The sequence below is a fragment of the Phacochoerus africanus genome, chromosome 2, assembly GCF_016906955.1.
Source record: "Phacochoerus africanus isolate WHEZ1 chromosome 2, ROS_Pafr_v1, whole genome shotgun sequence".
Lineage (NCBI taxonomy): Eukaryota > Metazoa > Chordata > Mammalia > Artiodactyla > Suidae > Phacochoerus > Phacochoerus africanus.
Genome location: NC_062545.1, coordinates 4,010,511 through 4,031,577, shown reverse-complemented (window position 1 = coordinate 4,031,577; position 21,067 = coordinate 4,010,511).

The following is a 21,067-nucleotide window of genomic DNA, read 5'->3' as shown; positions in this document are numbered from 1 at the left end:
TCCAGGATCAAATATTGTGAACCATTGAGAAATACTCTGAATTTTCTTTGTATTTATGGAAGTTTAATTGCTTTGTAATTTATTTAAAAATTTCTATCCAACTTTGCATAATAAAAATAAAACTGCCTGAATTTCTGTGGGGCTCTTATGATTATGAAGTTAAAATGGCAAGTATAAATGTTTCAATGTCTTATGGGTTAAATAAAACTTCTGACAAGGTGATAGTCTGGGTTTCTGGACAACCAGAAATGTCCAGCCTTCCGGAAACTAGTAGCTTGCTTTTCCTCTGATAAAATTTTCTTAAATATAAAGATGCTAAAATTAAATAATTGGGTTTTGTGTTTGTAATCTACTATTACGTAAGTAAAACACATAGTAACATAGAAAACCCAACAAAATAAAACTGAGTAATAACGCATTTCCTTTACTGTTGAAAACACGGGTGTACTCTTCCAGGACTGAATATTTCCCCTTGTTCTGGATGAACTCTTCCCTATTTCTGGGCACTTAACTTTATTCCACTAGTCTCTTTATATGTAGGCCTATAGTATACGGCTTTACTGTCTATAGTTTTATTTTAAACTAAATACTTCATATTTAAACAAACTATTTCTTTCCTCCAATTTTTGACTATTTTTTTACTTAAACTCTGTTTTAACTATGAGCTTAATAAATTTTATTGGAAATCCTTTTGGAATCATGTACGGAACTGCACTGAATCTGCAGCTTGCAGAAAATTTACATCTTTACAGTTTTAAGATGTATACGTGTTACGTCAATTTATTGTCAATTTTTTTGATGACTCCATTCTTGTTTTATTTTTTTCTTAAAGAAAATGTATGCCTTTTTAAGACTTATTTCTAGCTACTAAATATTTTTATTGTTACTTTAAATAATATTTGTTTTTAGTTTATAATTATTTAAAAAATATATGCAGAGTATAGTAATAAAATTGGATTTATATTGTGCTCATATTCAGACACCTTGTTAAATTCATTAAATCTAAAAATTACTGTTTGTAAAATCCTTGGCTTCTTAAATGTAAACACTAAGGATTCATATTATCTATATATAATGACAATTTTGTTTCTTATCCCTGATTCCTATAAATTTATTTCATTCTTTTTTTTTCTCAGTAGTTGTTAATACCTCCAACATATTGTGAATGTTAAGAGGTGATAACAAGAAACTTGATCTCATTTCTGATTTTTTAAAAGGAATATTTCTGTAACAACTACAAAAGTAACATGTTACCAGATTTTTGAAGGTACAATTTACTTCTTTTTTAATCACTAGTTAGCTAAGAGATTTTATTTGTAAATGGCTTTTATTAATTTTTCAAAATTCAACTAGATTATCATGCAATTTCTTTCCCCTTTTAATCTTACAAGTGAGGAATTTTTTAAATATTTTAAAATATCAAAAAAACCCTTGCATTCGTAAAATAAATTCAACTTGGTCATAATGTATGTAATTTATAATACTTTACCATGTATTACCAGGCAATATTGTTTTAAGTATTTACATATATATGAAATTGAAATTTGCAGGTAGTACTGTTTTTAACTGCCTTTGACCAATTGTACTCCTAAAACTATTTTAGACTCTTTAAATTATTTAGGAAATATATTTTCCCTCTTCTCAGGGAATTTGTACAATATTGAAATTTTATTTTTCATGAAATTTTAGTAGAAGTTACCTGTAGAACTAGATTTAATGTTTGCACTTTCAGTAAGTGAGCTTTTGGATAATACTTTAATTTCTTAAATTGTTATAGCTTTATTTGGTTTTATTTTTCTTACACATCAATTTTGTTATATTTTCAGTTATATGCCTATAGTTATCAAATTTCAAATTTATTGCATAGATATTTTGTTGTTACTTGCTCTTAAAGATAGCTCATTATGTTTAATTGTATCACCTTAAATTCTTTTTTTTAAATTGTTATTTCCCCAATACAATTTCTTTTCTACTGTACAGCATGGTCACCCAGTTACACATACATGTATACATTCTTTTTTCTCACATTATCATCCTCCCGCATAAGTGACTAGACATGGTTCCCAGTGCTACACGGCAGGATCTCATTGCTAATCCACTCCAAAAGCAATAGTTTGCATCTATCAACCCCAAGCTCCCCATCCATCCCACTCCCTCCCCCTCCTTAAATTCTTTATGTTATTTTTGACTTCTATCTTTTTGAAAATCAATCTTGACATGCACACATACCTCCTGACGTACATCAAAAGAAACATTCAAATGTATACCCTTCCTTTTCCACGTCCTTAATTTTATTTTTTGTCATACATGTAAATTCTTTTAAAGATTTTACAAATAAGAAAAAAAATCTTTGATATTTATCTATGTATTTACTATTTCTGGCGGTTTTTCCCCAATTTTCTATCAGGTATCATATTCTTTCTGAGGAATTATATTTCTTATAGTATAATCTATGGCAAGTTTTGATTTTCTGAAAAAGGCTTTGCCTTCACGTTCAAAAGGTATTTTTACAGGATGTGGTGAACAATTTGAGGTTTTCAGTCAGAACTTGGGTTGAATGGCTCTACTGTCTTCTGATACGCGTAATTTCTGATGAGGTGCCTACTCTTACTCTCCTCTTTGTTCCTCCATATCTATGTTTTTATCTTTTATCTCTTGCTATCAAATTTTTTTCCTTTATCTTTAATTTCTAATAGTTTGACTTTGATGAGCTTGATATTTTAAAAATTCTGCTAGAGATTTTTGGTACTGTGATTGCTTTTTATTAACTCTAAATTTCTTAGCCCATCTCTCTCAATATTTCTTCTCATTTTCTCCCATTCCTCTTTTTGAAATTCCAGTTAACCACTGGTGCTTATCACACATACAAAGCTTTAACGGGGGTAATTTTTGGTTTCATTGTTTGGCTTTTTTTTCCCCTGGTCAAGGTAGATCTTGTCCATCACCCTTGGTCAATGTCAGGTGTGTCCTTTTGCATCTGAGCTTCAGAAGCAGGGCTTTCTCACAATTCCATCCCCCTTTCCAAAAGGTTACAAAATTCTGCTTTGTGTCAGGGGGAACTTTAGTTTTTTAATTTATTTATTTATTCATTCATTCATTTATTTGGGTCAGCACCCATGGCATGTGGAAGTTCCTGGGCCAGGGATCAAACTTGCACCAAAACTGTAACCAGAACCACAGCAGTGACCAGAGCAGCAATGCCAGATCCTTAACCCACCAGATTCTTAACCTGCTCAGCCACAGGGAACTCTCAGTGGGAGTTGTGAGCACAAGATAGCTTTTTGTCCCTCTCCAGTCTCAGCCAGCCTCTCTTCTATGTCAATGTAGGACCGTATTCATGAGGTTTCCTCGACTTCCCTTAGTATCAGGTCAATTTTATTTGTGTACTTGCAAGACAGAGAGGGGCGGGTTTTCCACTCTCTTTCAGCAGCTGCTATCCAAGCATCTCCTGGCCTTCTCCAGCAGTAGATGGTATTTGCTTCCTAAGAGACAAATGTTCATATGTGTAGAGTTTTGCTTTGTCTCTTTGCATGCAGCTGGTTACCATCTTTATGCATATGCAATGGGGGTGGGATTTTCTCAGATTCTAAACTGTCACACAGGCGCATACTCTGTTGACGTTGGAGAATATTTTTGTTGCCTGACATTATGGTTTTTGCTACCACTTCCTTTCATGCTCCACCAAAGATGAAACAACACATATTTCCTTCTGTCCTCTGAGGGGTTCGTCACATATTGGGATTCAGTCCACTTGAATGCTTTATGACTTGAGCTCTCTGAGGGACTGAAGACAGTTGTAATCTGTAGTTTATCTTCCTGCTACCCATTGTTAGGATGAGAAGAATGTTTTATTGCAGCTTTCTGCATCCTAAATAAAAGTGGAACCATGCAATCTCACCTTTATAGTGTATAAGTACAATAATACCAAAATGGCAACTATTCTGTGGAAATTGTCTCACATTAAAAGTGATGGGTTTGACACAGTTCCACATTTTTAGCTTCTTCAAAAATAAGTCTGGCATAAGAATTGTTCTGTCAGACACACCTCAACTTAAATTCCTTTGAGTTTGATTTTATCAGCTTGTTCAAATTTTTAAGGTTTTGTTTGTCCCATACTTGAGATTATGAATTTTTAAATGTTTTTAATCTCTTCTCTAGTGTTTTTGCTTCTTTCTTATTTCAATTTTAAATTTCAGCTACCTCTTCACATCAATTTATTACTAAAATATCTTTTTTTTTTATTTTTAGGGCCGCACCTGTGGCATATAGAGGTTCCCAGGCTAGGGGTCTAATCGGAGCTATAACTAATGGCCTACACCACAGCCACAGCAACGCCAGATCCTTAACCCACTGAGCAAGGCCAGGGATCAAATCCACAACCTCATGGTTCCTAGTCAGATTTGTTCCCACTGCACCACGAAGGGAATTCTAATTTATTGCTAAAGTATCTTTTAATTTTTATTCTGAATTAAACCTTGGTGTGCTATAGCATGTGTATCTTAGATGAATGCCACATTTCTCACGAAATCAAGGTTCAAAGTACATATAGAGAGAGATAATGTATTATGTTCCATCTAAGTCTCTTCATTAAATCTGAAAAGCCCTGGACAAGAGATCCCCCGATGGTTTTCACAACTATTACAACATATAAAAAGGTTTATTTCTAAAGATTCCACAAAACAAGTGATATTTCTATACTGGTAATATATATTTGAAAACTAAAGAAAAACATTTCTGCACAACTTTAAAAATGGGGAAATGGAATGAACTGATATTAGATTCAAAGGAAATGTAGGTGGTCTCATATGATATTTAAAAAAAGCAGGGAATCCACGGTGTGATTTATAATAATTAACAAAAGAACACATTTTATTTTATTACTGCTATTGCTTTTTAGTGCCACACCTGTGGCATATGGAAGTTCCCAGGCTAGGGGTTGAATCAGAGCTGCAGCTGCCAGCCTACGCCATAGACACAGAACCGCCAGATCCAAGCTACGTCTCCAACCTATGTCATAGCTCAAGGCAATGCCAGATCCTTAACCCACTAAGCGAGACCAGGGATTGAACCCATGTCCTCATGGATACTAGTTGGATTTGTTACCACTGAGCCACAATAGAAACTCCAACAACAAATTTTAAAAATATATTGGCTACTGAATTAGCCATTTCTTGCTATTAAGAAACCTTGGGACCTTAACTTGCTAGAGCAATTTGTGTTTTGTCCTGATTTTGAAAAAGGAGGAGACTACCTTCAAAAAATAGCATTCTGTCATTATGACACTAACTTCTTATGTATTCATACTTAATTTGATGTCAGCCAAAACTTATTGGCAAACACTCAGTCCTCTAATTACTACTTTCTTCATTTTATTCCATTAGAAGCATAATTCATAAATGTATTCACTGGTACTTTTAAATAGTACATAGATATCCAACAACATTACTTGAATTGTCAGGGATTAAGCAATTTTTTTCAGCTTTTTAATTTAACTTTTGTTATGATAAATCCCTTCCTTTATCATATACATGTTCATAGACATGTTTAAAAAGGAGAAATAGCACTGGGTATTAGGAAATATTTTTGAATGTTTATATTTAAAAGACCAATATTTTATTTGTTGCACTTTTAAAATTTTTTATTTACTTTTATTTTTTAGGGGTGTGCTGATGTAAGAAACAAGAAGGATGATTTAAATAATGGTATCTTCAAACAATGAACTATTCATTGTTCAGAGGGGGATAATTGTGGAAATTAATTTACTTTTTAAAATATATTAGCACATAAACATTCTTCTCTGGAAATTTATTTATAGTTTTATATGGCAAAGTAAATTTTGTGAACTATATGAATTAAAGCAATTTAAGTCAATTCAACATTATATGAGATTTCACTATAAAAGTCTCAGAATAACATCTCGTGTCGGTCATGATGACTTACAAAAACCAAATAATATTTGATGAATCATGCGAACTTGTATTATTAGTGATACAGCAGTCCTATAGGAAAACTGGCCTATAAAGTTAAAGAAAACAAGTAAATTGATATTACCAAAAGAGATGTTCACTTTTTTCCTTGGCTCTCATATGGACTCATACTTTAATGGCAAGTGTATAAAAACATGACTTCTACAATCTGATGCATCCCCTACCCCACATGAGAGTGTGCATGTAAAAAGGCCCACAACAGAAAACACATTATGCTCTTGAGCCCCGAAGAACTTTTCCTGACGTCTCATCCACCCTATATTAGAGATGCTGTCATTTGAAGCATTTTGCCCATTCTGTTTAGTTTTTATCACCATTAAAGCTTTGACCTTATTCCTTAAATCTTGTATTATGACAATTATTTGCATATTAAATATAAGTAAAGCAAATTTTTATTCCCTTAAAAAAGTTTCTATTGAATTGCACTTTGGTTTGCAAACATTTACAAAAATTGTGCAGCAATGCCTTGTATACCACCAGCCACACTATTGAGGTCTAGTTGTTCTGCATGCTCATATCGGCAGGTGTTTTTAGCAATAAATATTCTTTTTCTTTTTTTTTTTTCTTGGTCTCTATAGGGCCATACCTGTGGCATATGGAGATTCCCAGGCTAGGGACTGAATTGGAGCTGTAGCTGCTGGCCTACACCACAGCCACAGCAATGCCAGATCCGAGCCGTTTCTGCGACATACACCACAGCTCATGGCAACGCCAGATCCTTAACCCACTGAGCAAGGCCAGGGATCAAACCTGTGTCCTCATGGATACTAGTCAGATTCATTTCCACTGAGTCATGACAGGAACGCCAACAGTAAATATTCTCATTGATGTTTAGTGATATCTTATTTTAATTTTGATTTGTATTTCTTTAGTGCTAAATTGTGGATTATTCCTATATCATTAATTATCATTAATATGCCTTCTTGGGTGAGGTATCTATTTAATTTATTTAATTACATTCTTTGTTTTTCTGTTGTTGAGATTGAGAGTTCTTTACATATTAGATATGTCTTAAGTCAGAAATGTGATTCACACATTTTATTTATTACACATAGGGAAAAAAAGGCAGAATGTTTTAAAGATTTAGAACAATCCAAATTCAAAAAATACTTTAAAATGATTTTAATTTGGTCTTTTTTGTTACTAGACGAATCTAAGCTTATTGAATTATATTACAATACAATCTTATGATATTGATTATTATATCACTGTAATAACAAATTTTGCTTTGTAAACTTGGGGTATTCTGTATATTCACCGTCCTATATTTAAATACTTATGAGAAACAAACTAAAGACCTAGTTTCTACACATGTATGTAAATGATTCTATCTTTGGAAATAGGAAATAAAGTACTTCCAAGATATTTTACAATAATTCAACCAAATACACTGAGAACTAAATCTTAAATACAGTATTTAAAACAATGAAACTTCTTGCTAACAGCGAAAGTGAGAGAAATAATGGATCACATTTCCCATCCTCTCAGAAGAAATCCAGGCACTAATGAGAAAATTCAAATAAAACACACTTTACCATGGCTTCAATATTTTTTTCTGTATTTTCTTGGCAAGGGAGAATTGCAAGAAAATAATTCTTTTTAGACAATTTCAAAGGCTTTAGTTAATTAACTTAGTCTTCCCCATTTAGAATTCAATTGAAGTTACTGCAACTTGTGCCTACATATCACTGAAAATCACATGGATTGAAAGATGAGCTATCTGCTTTAATATGACAGAATTTTGTGCATTGCACATCTAACGACTCTTTTCATTCTTTTTGAGTTGCCAATAGCATTGGAACATCTTATAGGACACAAAAAGCTCTTCCCATTCCTCTCATATACATCATCAGTGTTTTCATTTTCTTCTTTGCAATCGTGGAATTACTTTATAGACGGCTCATCTTCTTCAACTTGAATGCCACATTCAAAGAAAACTTAGATCATGAACAAAGACGGAAAAAGAATAACAGCACTTAAATCATGCTTTTCAAGGTGTACCTCTGCATATTATTCGTAAAGAATAGTAGAATGATAAAATGGAAGAGAAATGAAACCTCAGAGATGTTCAGATTCCTCTTTCCTTCGACAGAAGAAGAAACAAGAAAACATTCTTAGGTCAGAAGTGGTTTTCTAGAAGTCAGAAACAAATTATTGTTTCTCAAACTATTACCTGTTATCTCAAATTATTACCTGGTTTTGTTTCATTCCAATATATAGAAATTTCTGTATCATCTTCCATGACCCCTCACAGGTAGAAATTGTTGGCAGAACTTGTCAGGAGTGGTCCCGGGAGGTGGACATATACTAAACATGTACGAGGTATCAGTGGAGACTGGATCTTCAGATTTTTGAAGCTAGAAAATTGCCAATTAAAAATTTTTAAGCAGCTTCTGCCTTCTTGGTCACGAATTGCCATCTTACTTTGCAGAAGATGACTCCTTGTTTTGGGAAGATGGAATTGAATGTTCCTTTTGGTGGTGAAGATTCGAGATATTTTACTTGTCAGGGACCTGTGGTCTATGAACAGTGAGTGCACGTGGCAAATGGCTCTCCAACCCAACATTTCCCTCCCTTCTCGTCGTGCCTCCCTGAGAGCAACAGATTCATGTGAGAGCAGAGTGAAGGTGACACTAATGCCTTCACCTTGTGTTTAAACACTAGGACACATTGAAGGGCCAGGAGCTCCAATGAAAGCTATATGATGGGGAACAAGAACCAGAATCCAGGAAGGGGCTGGGGACAGGGAAATTGCTTCTTTGCACTTTGTTGTTTATTGATGAAGGACCCTAACACTATTTGGTCTTTTAATGCTGTGTTTGGGTTTGTCCTGGAGAAAAGGTGTGCAAAAGTACCCTGTGGAGCACTAAAAACTGTGAAACTTGACTTTCATACTATGTGCTGTAGGGTGCTCCCAACTGAACAAGGACTTGAAAAGGAAAATGATCTCAGTTTGAATCTGGAGGAGATGGCAGCGTCTGCAAAAGTGATCAGGTAAAGAGCAGGATGTATTGTCGGTGGGAACCAGCAGCTGGCCAGACCCTGTCTGAGGAAAGTGCCCTACTTCAGCACAGTTGTTATGACTCCAGAGTCCATAGCCAGTGTCAAGTGAGTAGGAGAAATGCTAGAGGAGGCTGGCCATGTCGTTGGCTGAGCTGACCCATCACGGGAGCCCTAGTTCATGCTTCATTGATTGACGCTGGCTGGTGCTCAAAAATGAATTCAGGAGTTCTGGTTGTGGCTCAGTGGGTTAAGAACCCGACTAGTATCCATGAGGATGAAGGTTTGGTCCCTGGCCTTGCTCAGTGAGTTAAGGATCTGGCATTGCTGTGAGCTGTGATGTAGGTCGCAGATGCAGCTCGGATCCTGAGCTGTTGTGGCTGTGGTGTAGGCCAGCAGCTACAGGTCTGATTCGACCCCTAACCAGGGAACTTCCATACACTGCATGTGCAGCCCTAAAAAATAAAAATAAAATAAAAGGATTGGTGAATAAGTAGAAGTAATACTTGGGATTTTTTGGGGGGGTAGGATCCTTCCAGTTCATTCATAAGATAGGAACAATTATAACATTTTAAATCTTAAGAGGTAAGTGATTTTATTACCTTTTCTCCTTAGGTAATGAAGCCTGGGATGTGTAATATATAACACAATAAATCTTCTCACATATTATATTTTCCTATGGCAGCTTTACCACAGATGAACAATATCATGCATACACACTGCTCCCAGAATGCAAAAAAAAAAAAAAAAAGCTTTTTGCTTTGGCACAGAGAGCTGTAGAAATTGCACATTTGGAAACAAATCAGAAACAAATAGTTATTGAGCACCTGTCTCACCCGAGCTATTGTTGTATGTTCTTAAGATAAATGAATGCATAAAAGACACCAGTTGCTGCTGTGTGGGAGGTTGCTTCACTGTTCATAAGCACTTACTGCTCTTCCTTGTAGGCAAATCACACTTCCCACTGCACTGTGACTGGTTCACTGCATTCTCCAGCCCATGGCATCTGAGGTCAGGGCAGTGTGGTCAGGATTGAGCCCCCATTTGTTTGCATCTCTGGTTGACATTAAGGATCACAGTCTCCTTATTTGATTTTCCTACAGGAAAAGAAACTTGAGTGGAAAGATCCTGAGATGTTTGTGCTACTCCTTTGCTGGCTAATACACTTGCAAAGTGTAGATGACATCTTAGCAGAGAGAGAGACAGGACAATAAGGAAAAGGAAAGGAAGAGATGAATAAGGAAGAAGTTGATTGGGGTTATTAGGGATTAGTAATGGAACAGGAGGAAAGAGGGGAATGCAATTTCAAATAAGGGGTTCGATCCTGGAAGGTCTCTCAAGAAGATCAACTGAGTAAGACTTTTTCTTCTAGGGTTTGAATAGATTTTGTTACGCTCACCTCTACCTCCAAATATTTGGTTAATAGCATCATGTTTTAAAACATTAAGTATCCTAACTTTTCCTCACAGTTGGCTATTCTTTCTGTCCAAATTAAATACTTGTTGAACACGTATCAGGTGTCCAGTTGGGGGTGTTCCAGGCATTGGGGATGATGGATCAGCCAGACGAGAATCGTGTGGTCCCTGCTGAGAATCGGAAGCTGGCACAGCTGTCCTCATGTGGGCTCCATTCCCGGGGCTGCTGGCCAACCTCTGTTCACTCTGGGATCTTGGCAGCTGCTCACAGTCTGTGTTCCCATCAGCATCTGGTTCTCAAGAATTAATTTTTAATTGAATGAAAAACAAAAAGCAAAAAACATGGTGACTAGACAACACTCACCCTGGCCTCACTGACTTGAGTCTGAGTACAGGACCTGCCCTGCCTTTCAGTCCCATCTCTTTTAAAATAGGCCTTCAACATCTGCTCTGCAATTAGTGACTAGTCACTTTCTCACTCACAGGTCACACCTCCCCAGACCGTGTGGAATATTACAGTAAGGTGTTCCAGTGTCCCTGAACAAACTAAACATTTTACTTCTCCTATGTGTTATGATTGGTGGCAGAAGCATAATCTCCAATCAATCCCTCCCTTTAGGATTTCATGAATCATTTCTTTGGAACCCTTGTGTGCTGGGACCCTGAGAATCTTCTGAGGCTCTTTCAGGTCCATTCACTAAGCCATGGGTTACAGGCTCAGCTGTCTCTAGGAGCAAGACGGGTCGAGTTGAGTGTGAGAGGATGTAGGGAAGGGTGGTGGTGATGCTGGAAGAGGAGGAGACAGTGAGAAGGAGACTACATACCTGAAGGGTTCAGAATCAAGGTTTCTAAAACCCCTACTGCTTAAAGAAACAGGTGTATTCAGACCAGGGGTGAAGGGGAATGCTGACTCCTCATGACTTCAAAGACATTTCTGTGTGTGAGAGGGGAGACAGGGGGCAGCAGGGAGACTTGTGGGCAGCCTTGCCCCAACTATAAACCTAATTCCTAAAACTTATACCCTCAGCCCTAACCCTGGCATTCAGTTGTCCCTCCCTAGCTATCTCTGCATTTCGCCTTTGTCTTCCCTTCCCAGGGGAAACGAATGCAGAATCCCTGACTTCGGATTTCACAAAGTAGGAGACCACTATCACGTGTGATACTAAATAGCTTTGGAAGGGATTCAGATTTGAGGCACTAAACAGCATCTTGTCACTCTGAGGAAAAACCATTCTCTTTCTAATTCTCTATCACTCCTGTTTCCTTAAAAGAGAAAAATACCCTGCTGTATCCTCATGGTCAGAAAATCACTCTGGTACACACATGACCACTCTTTTTAACAGCGTCTGGGGCACAGACTCTGGCTTTCAAAGCAAAGAGGATGTAGACAGAACTTACTTTCTATTTTGCTCTTATATATGGATCTCTGTATTTGTCAAACTGCTCCATCCTGAGTCCCTACCCCATCACTCCCCCATCACCATTTCCCTTATCTGCCTAGGCGTCTCTTCCTTATTACTGAAGAATGCACTTGCCTATTGCCTCATCCAAGAAGCCTTCCCTACTCCCCTGCAATAACCTCAGCAGGCGGGAGTCCCAGTATCTGTGGTCCTAGTGGATCCTGTGCCTAGTTTAACTAGAGCATTCCCATATGGTGCTGGGGTGATCTGTTTAGATTCCTGCCCCCTCATCAGGCTGTGCATACCTTGGGAAGGTACTCATTTGTCCAGAGTCCTTAGCAAGGGATCTTACATGCTGTAGACATTCAATAATAGTTTGATGTTTAGGAATGTTCCTTCATAGAATTATGTCATTTGACAACAATGAGGCATTGTTTAAAAATTGGGAATGATGAGAAATATTAACATCCAAACTATGAGAAGATGCACATGCACAAAAAGGAGTTGGTGAAGAAAACATTAGAAAGATAATAACTATAAACTTATTCATATCCACACCGGGAAGTAAGAAAACATGCAAAATTGATTCACACTTGCACATTAATAATCTCTGTACACAGAAAAGGGGTTAAAATAGGAGGTTATGGTTTATCTAAAAATAGATGGAATAGTCAAAATGAATGCTCAATGTTCACAATGAAGCTCCAGAGAATAAAGAAAACAAAACAAACAAAAGCAACTAAAAAGGGTGGGAAGAATTTGACCTCAGAAAGTCAGTTCTTCTATGAACTGAGTATTGATTCACTGAAAATACCAGAAAATATTCCTGCTGTTAGTTGTGTAACAGGGAAATCTTCCTAAATTATCTGAGTTTATTTTATTAAAAAAAATTAAGATTATAAATATCTCCCTCATGGAGAAGTTCTCAGGGATATATAAGAATTGTATCATGTACACATAGGGAACTTCACTCAAAATTAGTCCTCAGTGCAGTGTCAAGATGGACTAAGGGAGTGAAAAAAATCAGAAATTCCATACCTTTCAAATCTAATCCTGCAAAAAACCTTTGCATTAATAGAGGACAAAAAACTTTTTCTGTAAAGAGCCAGATAGAAATATTTTTGCCTTTGAAATCTAGATGGCCACTGTTAAAATTATACAATTCTGCCATTGTATGACAAAAGCAGCCAGTGAGTATCTGAACAGGCATGGCTGTGTTCCAATAAAACTTTATTTACAAACTAAGTCAATGGCCAGATTTGGGCCACAGGCCAGCTTTCAAATCCCTGACTTAGTAGGTTAGAAGTTACAAATATGATTCAGAATTTTTGAAAAATAAATCTTTCATTATCTTTCTTTGGGCTTAATAAAACTTAGCAATCTATTGGTAATTTCTTCAGTTTGGCTGCTGCCTGTATTTTAGAAATAAAGTTACATGCTCTTTTGGAATATTTCTAGAGAAAATTATGAGTTTAAGTGACTCCTATGAAGATCAGTTGTCTTTTGTCCAAAAAGAGCACACAAAATGTCACATATGTTAGGAAAACAGAATTCTGGCTTTAACTGATAATCCCTCTTTTTCTGTAGGGAATTAATGGCTGGAAAGTAAAAGAAAGATAAGCAAATTCTAGGAATTTCATAGCTTGGAAAGGCAAATAATTTATATTGATCAATTATTTCAAAATTTAATGAGAAACATCCAGTAAGACTCATTAACTTCATTGCACAGGACCAGCTACAAAGACCTACTAAGTCTGTTCTGTTTGTGTGTTTTTTTTTTCCCTGCTTATTTTTCCACCAGGATGGAAAAAAAATAGTTAAAATTTTAATCTTAAAAGCATTACCTTTTCTGTCATTTGTATTATCATTTTCATATAACATCATTTTTGTTTTTCTTTTATTCTGAGAAAACATTGCCTACCTGCGGGGCTCTGTACTTCTGAAACTGTATCACATACCACTATGTGATGAGACACGTCATTCTTTTGGATCCAAAAGCAGCCTAGAAGGACACTTCCACATTCGTAGGCTTTTAATAGTTCCTCTGAGGACAATCCTCATATATTTCCGTCCTACAATTTCCTCCCATTACTCCATTTGCTCAAGAAGATATAATCCACAACATTTTTTTTTCCTGTCTAAAACGTTTAGAGGCATTGTGGAGGTTGTTCCCCATGAAGGACTTTCCAATTAGAATTTGTCACGATGGTTCCCCCCGAAATCTTTCAGATTAAGGATTTCTTCTTTCTCAGAGGAGCAGCTCTGGCTGACAGACAGTAGAGACACATCCATGGTGCATTTTTGTTCCTCTTTGAGACTGGACAAATAAGGTCATCTATTTTTTTTTCCTGTCTCTAGCGCTTTTCCCCTAACCTCTCAACAACATTTATATTCATGTTTTCTTTAGTACCTCCTACCACATCTTATTCCTTGAAATCTTGAACAAAGATTAATTTGTTGCAGAAATCCACATGAGAAAAGGAGGTCAGAGATTTTCCATGTTGTTCATATGGCTAAATACAAAAAGCAGCTGACGTTTAGCTGAGGGACAGCCTGAGAAACACCACATCATTCTATCTCTTCCTCTGATGATGGTTCCAACAGCAGTTTTTGTTTTTACAGAATTTTAGGTATTTGCCCTCTTTTCAGTTCTGTTTTAGGCTAGGGAATGGGGCCCCAAAGGCTTTCATTCCCACAAATACACTCTTTAAAGAAAATTTCCCGTCAATCTAAATGTTTTCCTTTTGGATCCCATTTTAGGGGTATTTTTAAAGGCATGAATTGTTCACTTAATTTCCACATGGTGAAACTTCAGCTTGGAATACAAGTTTTATAAGTGTATGTTGCATTTTTACATATTTCTTAAGTGTGTGATTCATATCTTTTATTTTCCTTTTATTGATTTCTCTAATCAAACTAGCAGGTGACATTTAAAATATTTGTCTGACCCTAATTTTTCTAAATGTTTTCCTATAGTTGTCATTGTTTCAGGTCAAGAAAGATGCAAATACCGGGTGTGGCATAGAAGAGCTTTTGTGATCAAAATCATCATTCCTTCTAACTTTTCAACTAGGTCATTAAGGATTGAACACTTGAAGTCACACACAGATTTTAATGGTATAATGCCTATTTGGCCACACACTGCTTAGGGACAAAATATAAAATACAAGACCCCTGGACATTAAACTCTTGAAAATTCTTGGGACAGAATGAGATGCCAGAAGGAGTAAATATTTTAATGTCTCTGAGGCAATAAGGCACAATTCCATTTGCTGATGAAGAACAAACAGATAGTTTGCTTATGTGGCTAAAACTCTTACTCTCAGGGGAGAAGATGAATTTCAGAAAACACCCTCTGCTTCCTTTTCCTGTTATTGTGAGCTTAATATGTGGGCGATATCATTCTAGATATGAGAAATTGTGCTCATTGAAATTTTGCAATAGCAACAAGTGTGGCATATTTTTATTACAGGATTATTAGATCAAGATATAGGAACTTGGATTATGTTTCAAGAAATGTATGAATTTTAAGTTATAGTCCTAGGCTAAAACCCCAGAAATGAACAAAATAGTCTAATCCAGAGCAAATGTTATTTTCGAGAAGGAAAAATATATAATGACAAAAGGGTATGATAGATCCATCATTTTAAAGAAAATCTGACATCTTTATATATTTGAGAAAAATAGCTGTGTGTCCATCTGGAAATTACTTTATCCAATCTACCAAAACTGTGCCTAGCAGAGTGCTCATGGAAATATAAATGGATTACATGGGTAGAATGCTTTGTGGATTTATGTCAGCAACCTTCCCTTCACCAAATTAAATCTTACTAGCAATCCCTTCCCCCACGCTCAGCAGTCTGAACTCATTGTTTGCTGTGATCAGCATCCCCCAAGCAAAATAAAAGGCATCTCAGAAGCACATGACAAACTCCAAAGCCACATTTCGAGGCAAAGGATAGCAAATCTTTAGTGACTGCTTTCCAGAAGGTGCCATTCCAGAGTGGAGGCTGCACTGCTTTCCTGGTGTTAATTTTGCAGATCTCTAGTCTTTCCTATCATAACTGATCAAATATAAATACATTTCTATAACTAGATTGCTTGGAACTTGCTCAAGATTGACCTGTGACCTTCATTTATGAAAAATGGATATGCTTGATTGCTCCACACTGACACTGAGCATGTTCAATTAATGCTTACATTATAAAGAATGTGCAAACAACACAAATGGAAATTAAACCCTTTTCACTATCTGTCTGCGTCTGAGCATTCATAAATTGAAATAAGTGTGAAAGAGCTGTCCTCAATCAATTTCAGCTCCAGTCCTGACCTGATTATGCTCTGCGTATCAATATACATTTCCTTAATTAAATGCAGTTCAGTGAGCATTAATGGTATTAAGAAGAGAGAGAGAGAATGAGGCCTCCTATTACTACCCATCATGTTGTTGGGGAAAACAATGGTGAGATTGATGAAAAGGAAAGTTGGCAGAAGAGAAAGCTATTCCGGGCATTATCATAATTATCTCCTAGGCTGAGTGATTTCAAAGCAAGACACCAAGAATGTCACTTGTTTTTGCTCAGCAATCTCTCACAAGGTCTAAGGATTACAGGAAGAGGCAGAACCATTACATCATTCTGAGAAATTCGGTCCTGTTTTTGGTGTGCTCTCGATTCATTCACTGCATATTTTGACACTGCTACAAACATTTCCGGGCCTTTTCTGACATTCCATTTAAGCTATGCAAGAAAGTTCCTTTCTAAGACTCAGCTTTCTTCCTAAAACCTTTTTAAAAAATGTTCTGTCACTGGGCTGTTAAGCAGCTTCAGTACGCCTCTCTCCTTTCTGGGTGCTGTCTTATTTTCTTCTTTCCAGGCTTCTTTGTCCTCTGCACACCCCGCAGAATGTCTCCCATGGAAGTCACAGTCTGGGTGAGGCTTTAGCCTGCAGGGGATCCATGGTTTCCTGGGTGAATTTGCTCACCCAGACTCTGACATAAGTAGCGCTACACCGATTGTTGCTTTCACTCTGTGATGTGCTGAGAATGTTGCTAATTAGACATTTTCACAGGGATAGATAGCTTTTTACTCACTTTACTTCAGAGCCTAAAAGATCAAGAGCTGAGAGACTTGAAGACTCACAGACCGACTCAGAAGGAGGTGGGAGGAATAGATGGAAGGTAACTGGTTAGAGTCATTCCACAAAAGGTGTTCGTGCAGCAGGACCTGACGTAGCCGCCTGTGGTTTAAGCTGTCTTTGATACCTAGATGTAATAAAGAGCTACTCTGTATGTCAAGGTACATCTTGAAGAATAGGTAAGACTTACAGAATGGTAAGAATGGATTACATATAAAAATACTAGTATCAGAAAATAAGCCAGATTATCTGTGAGTACAAGAAAAATGATAGATACCTGCTTCTTCAAACTCCTGGGGGTTGAGTCCTAAGGTAGAAAGTTAGATTCTAATGAAGCTTTAGTTTACATCAGGAATCTGCTGGCCCTGCTTTATAAATATATTCTAACAAAAACGATACCCGGGTGGCAAAACAAAGCACCTGCTCACTCACCATACGTGTCTTTTAAGAACAAAGGCTAAGTGCTAGTGGAGCCTGGGAATTAGGCATTTTCTTTCCCTTAGGGGAACTCTGAACTAAGAAAACCCAGATTTGGGGTGAATTGAGCAACTGACTTTGGTTAAACCAGTTGTAATTGACTGTGGACTGGGCTATGGGTGGATTTTGTCCCATTGCTTTCTCTGTTTCCGATACATCGGCTCAGGTGAAGAGCACAGGGCATGCAAAGACCATTAGCCATGGTCTCTACCTTCCTCTTGTCAACTAATTTCTTCCCAGCATTTTCAGTTTCAAGTTCTCTCTCTACTAGTTCCTATCAACTTTTAAATATATTCGAATCCCCTCAAGCTTAAAGAACAACCCAAACAGCACGTATCCAAAAGGAAAAGAGGAAGAAGAAAATAACCTCTGAGCTGGTGTAATGCTGAGGTTTCTCCCTCCGGTTGTCTGCGGTCCTCTCCTTCTCTCCACAGCAGAGCTTCTTAAGATATTTGTCTATGATTGTCCTTTCCACATCTTTACAATGCACTCACAACGACATTTATCTTCTATGCCCGCAGTTCCATCAAAACTATTCTCACCAAATTACCAACAACCTTTAATCCAAAAGACAACCTTCAATCCTGATCTGTCTTATCCCCAGGGGCATCCCGTGCAGTCCGGTTTCTACCTCTGAGCATCCTTGGCTCCCATGATGCCCCACTCTCCCAGCTGACCCCATTCATCTTTGAACCCAGCTCCCATTTCCCTTTCAGTCTTCTTGCCCCAGCTCTGCCTCTAGATGTCAGTGTTAAGATCTGAATATTCTCTTTTTCACTCCCTGCACCATCTCACCCAAACTCATGGTTTCAGTGACAAATTTCTCGCTAATACTTCTTAAATCTTTATTAGTGGTCCAAGTCACTTTTCTGAGATCCCAATTCATTTGCCAAAATCTTCAACGGCTATCTGAATTTGGATACTTCACATGTACCAATGCTCATGCATATTAGAGGATAAACTTACAATATTTCCTTAAAAATGAAACCCTGCCTTCCTATGATTTAAATAATCCTCAACTCAATTTTTGCAAAGCAAAACCCTGGGACTCAGTTTTACCTTTTCTCTGTCCTCGTCTGTCTACTCATCAACAGGTTCTATGACTGCACTTCTCTGAATTTGTCCATTCCTCTACATCCTCATTTTAGATTCAACTTTGGCCAGTGCTATTTTCCATTAGCATTACTGATAATACCTCCTTTTATACTTTCACTCTTCCATATGCAGGCTTGCCCAATTTGTACCCTAAGCTGCTCCTCTAAAGACTTGGAGTCCCTTCAGGCTTCCTCTGCCCCTTCCACCTCAGTCTCTACCCCAATCTCTACTTCAATCTCTATCCCAATCTCTACCTCAATCTCTACCCCAATATCTACCTCAGTCTCCACCCCAATCTCTACCCCAGTCTCTACCTCAATCTCTATCCCAATCTCTACCCCAGTCTCTACCCCAGTCTCTACCCCAATGTCTACCCCAATCTCTATCCCAATCTCTACCCCAATGTCTACCCCAATCTCTACCTCAGTCTCCACTTCAATCTCTACCTCAATCTCCACCCCAGTCTCTACCTCATCTCTACCCCAATCTCTACCCCAATCTCTACCTCAATCTCTACCTCAGTCTCCACCCCAATCTCTACCTTAATCACTACACCAATCTCTACCTCAATATCTACCTCAGTCTCCACCCCAGTCTCTATCTCAATCTCCACCCCAGTCTCTACCCCAATCTCTACCTCAATCTCTACCTCAATATCTACCTCAGTCTCCACTTCAATCTCTACCTCAATCTCCACTCCAGTCTCTACCTCATCTCTACCCCAATCTCTACCCCAATCTCTACCCCAATCTCTACCTCAATATCTACCTCAGTCTCCACTTCAATCTCTACCTCAATCTCCACTCCAGTCTCTACCTCAATCTCTACCCCAGTCTCTACCCCAATCTCTACCCCAATCTCTACCTCAATCTCTACCTCAGTCTCCACCCCAATCTCTACCTTAATCGCTACACCAATCTCTACCTCATCTCTACTACAGTCTCTACCCCAGTCTCTACCTCAATCTCCACCCCAGTCTCTACCCCAATCTCTACCCCAGTCTCTACCTCATCTCTACCCCAATCGCTACCCCAATCTCTACCCCAATAACTATCCCAATCTCTACCTCAATCTCTGGCTACTTCCTTCTTTTACATTTAGGTCCTTGGGTTCTGCCTAACAAATACTCTTCATATGCATTGCCAAGATTACTCTTTCTCATTTTTCAGAAATCTGCTTTAATTACATATTTTCTCTTTTTTTGTCTTTTTTGTTGTTGTTTAATTACATATTTTCTATGAAAATTTTCTTAACATCTTTTAATCTCCACCCTAAACTAATACATTGTCCCTTGCTATATATGGCTATGATTTTTTTGTATTGCTTATATTTTATTATACATGTTTGCTTTATTGCCTGTCAATTCTCTTGAAAGAAAGCAAGCTCAGTGATTGTTAACAGGCAGAATCATGAATTTTAAGAGCTTCTTGAGAGAACTCTCCATTATGGTTACTTGAATTGACTCAGAACTTTCTTTTCAAGAAAAACTTTATCCACAGGTCTTTGGGAAAACAATCAGCAGCAAATGTTTACCATCACAGATGGCTGAAGCTACAATACCAGCTTGGGCAAATCAGAGCCCTGGGGCAAAAAATTAAAAGAAAGATCTGTCAATTGAGAGGTCCACAATGGGCTTTGAAATGATGTGACTAAAAGAGTTAATAATGTCAGCATTGTTTCAGGATAAAGATCATTTTATAAAAGTTAATTGTATTTATATACATTAGCAATGAACAACATGAAGGTAAAATTAGCAAAACAATTCGCAGTACATTACAAACAAAATACTTGGATAAGTTTAACCCAAAAATTTCATATATATGCTCTGAAGACTATAAAATATGGTTGAAACGAAAGATCTAAAGAAATGAAGACATCCCAAGTTCATGGATCAAAAATAACTAACTATTAAATGGCAATTTTCTATCAAATTTACCTGCAATTCAATGCAGTTCTCGTGGAAATCCCAGCCTGTTTTTTTTTTTTCACAGAAATTGGCAAACTAATCCTATAAGGAAATGCAATAACATAGGATAGCCAAAATTATCTTATAAAAAGATAAAATTGGAGGACTCACAATCCTTCTTTCAAAACTTACTGTAGAGAACCTGTGATCATCTCCCCAGTTTATGAGTATATAATTGCTATAAATGTAGCTAACAACTGTGGAAATCCCATATTGGATTCTTGACCTATGTACTAAGGAAATAGACCTAATTAGAAAAAAATATATATCAAGAGGCTACCTCTAGAGCTTCTGTACCTCTCAAATAATAAAGCACAACAGTTTTCTTAGCTCCTCAAAATATGTCTTATTTAAAAAGAATTTTCCCCAAACTACTTATATTGGATTATGCTGTCAGCAACTGAGATCTCTGAATAGTGGAGTTAAAGTAAGATTATTTCATATTTTAACTGGTATTTTATAATTAATATATGTTCAGTATGTAAGAAACACTGTAAACTTTTGATAGTGTTTTCCCTAAGTGTGTTTTGACTACTCAAATGATGCATATCATCCTGAGTCCTCTCATTGTTGAGTGGGCACTAACTTTAG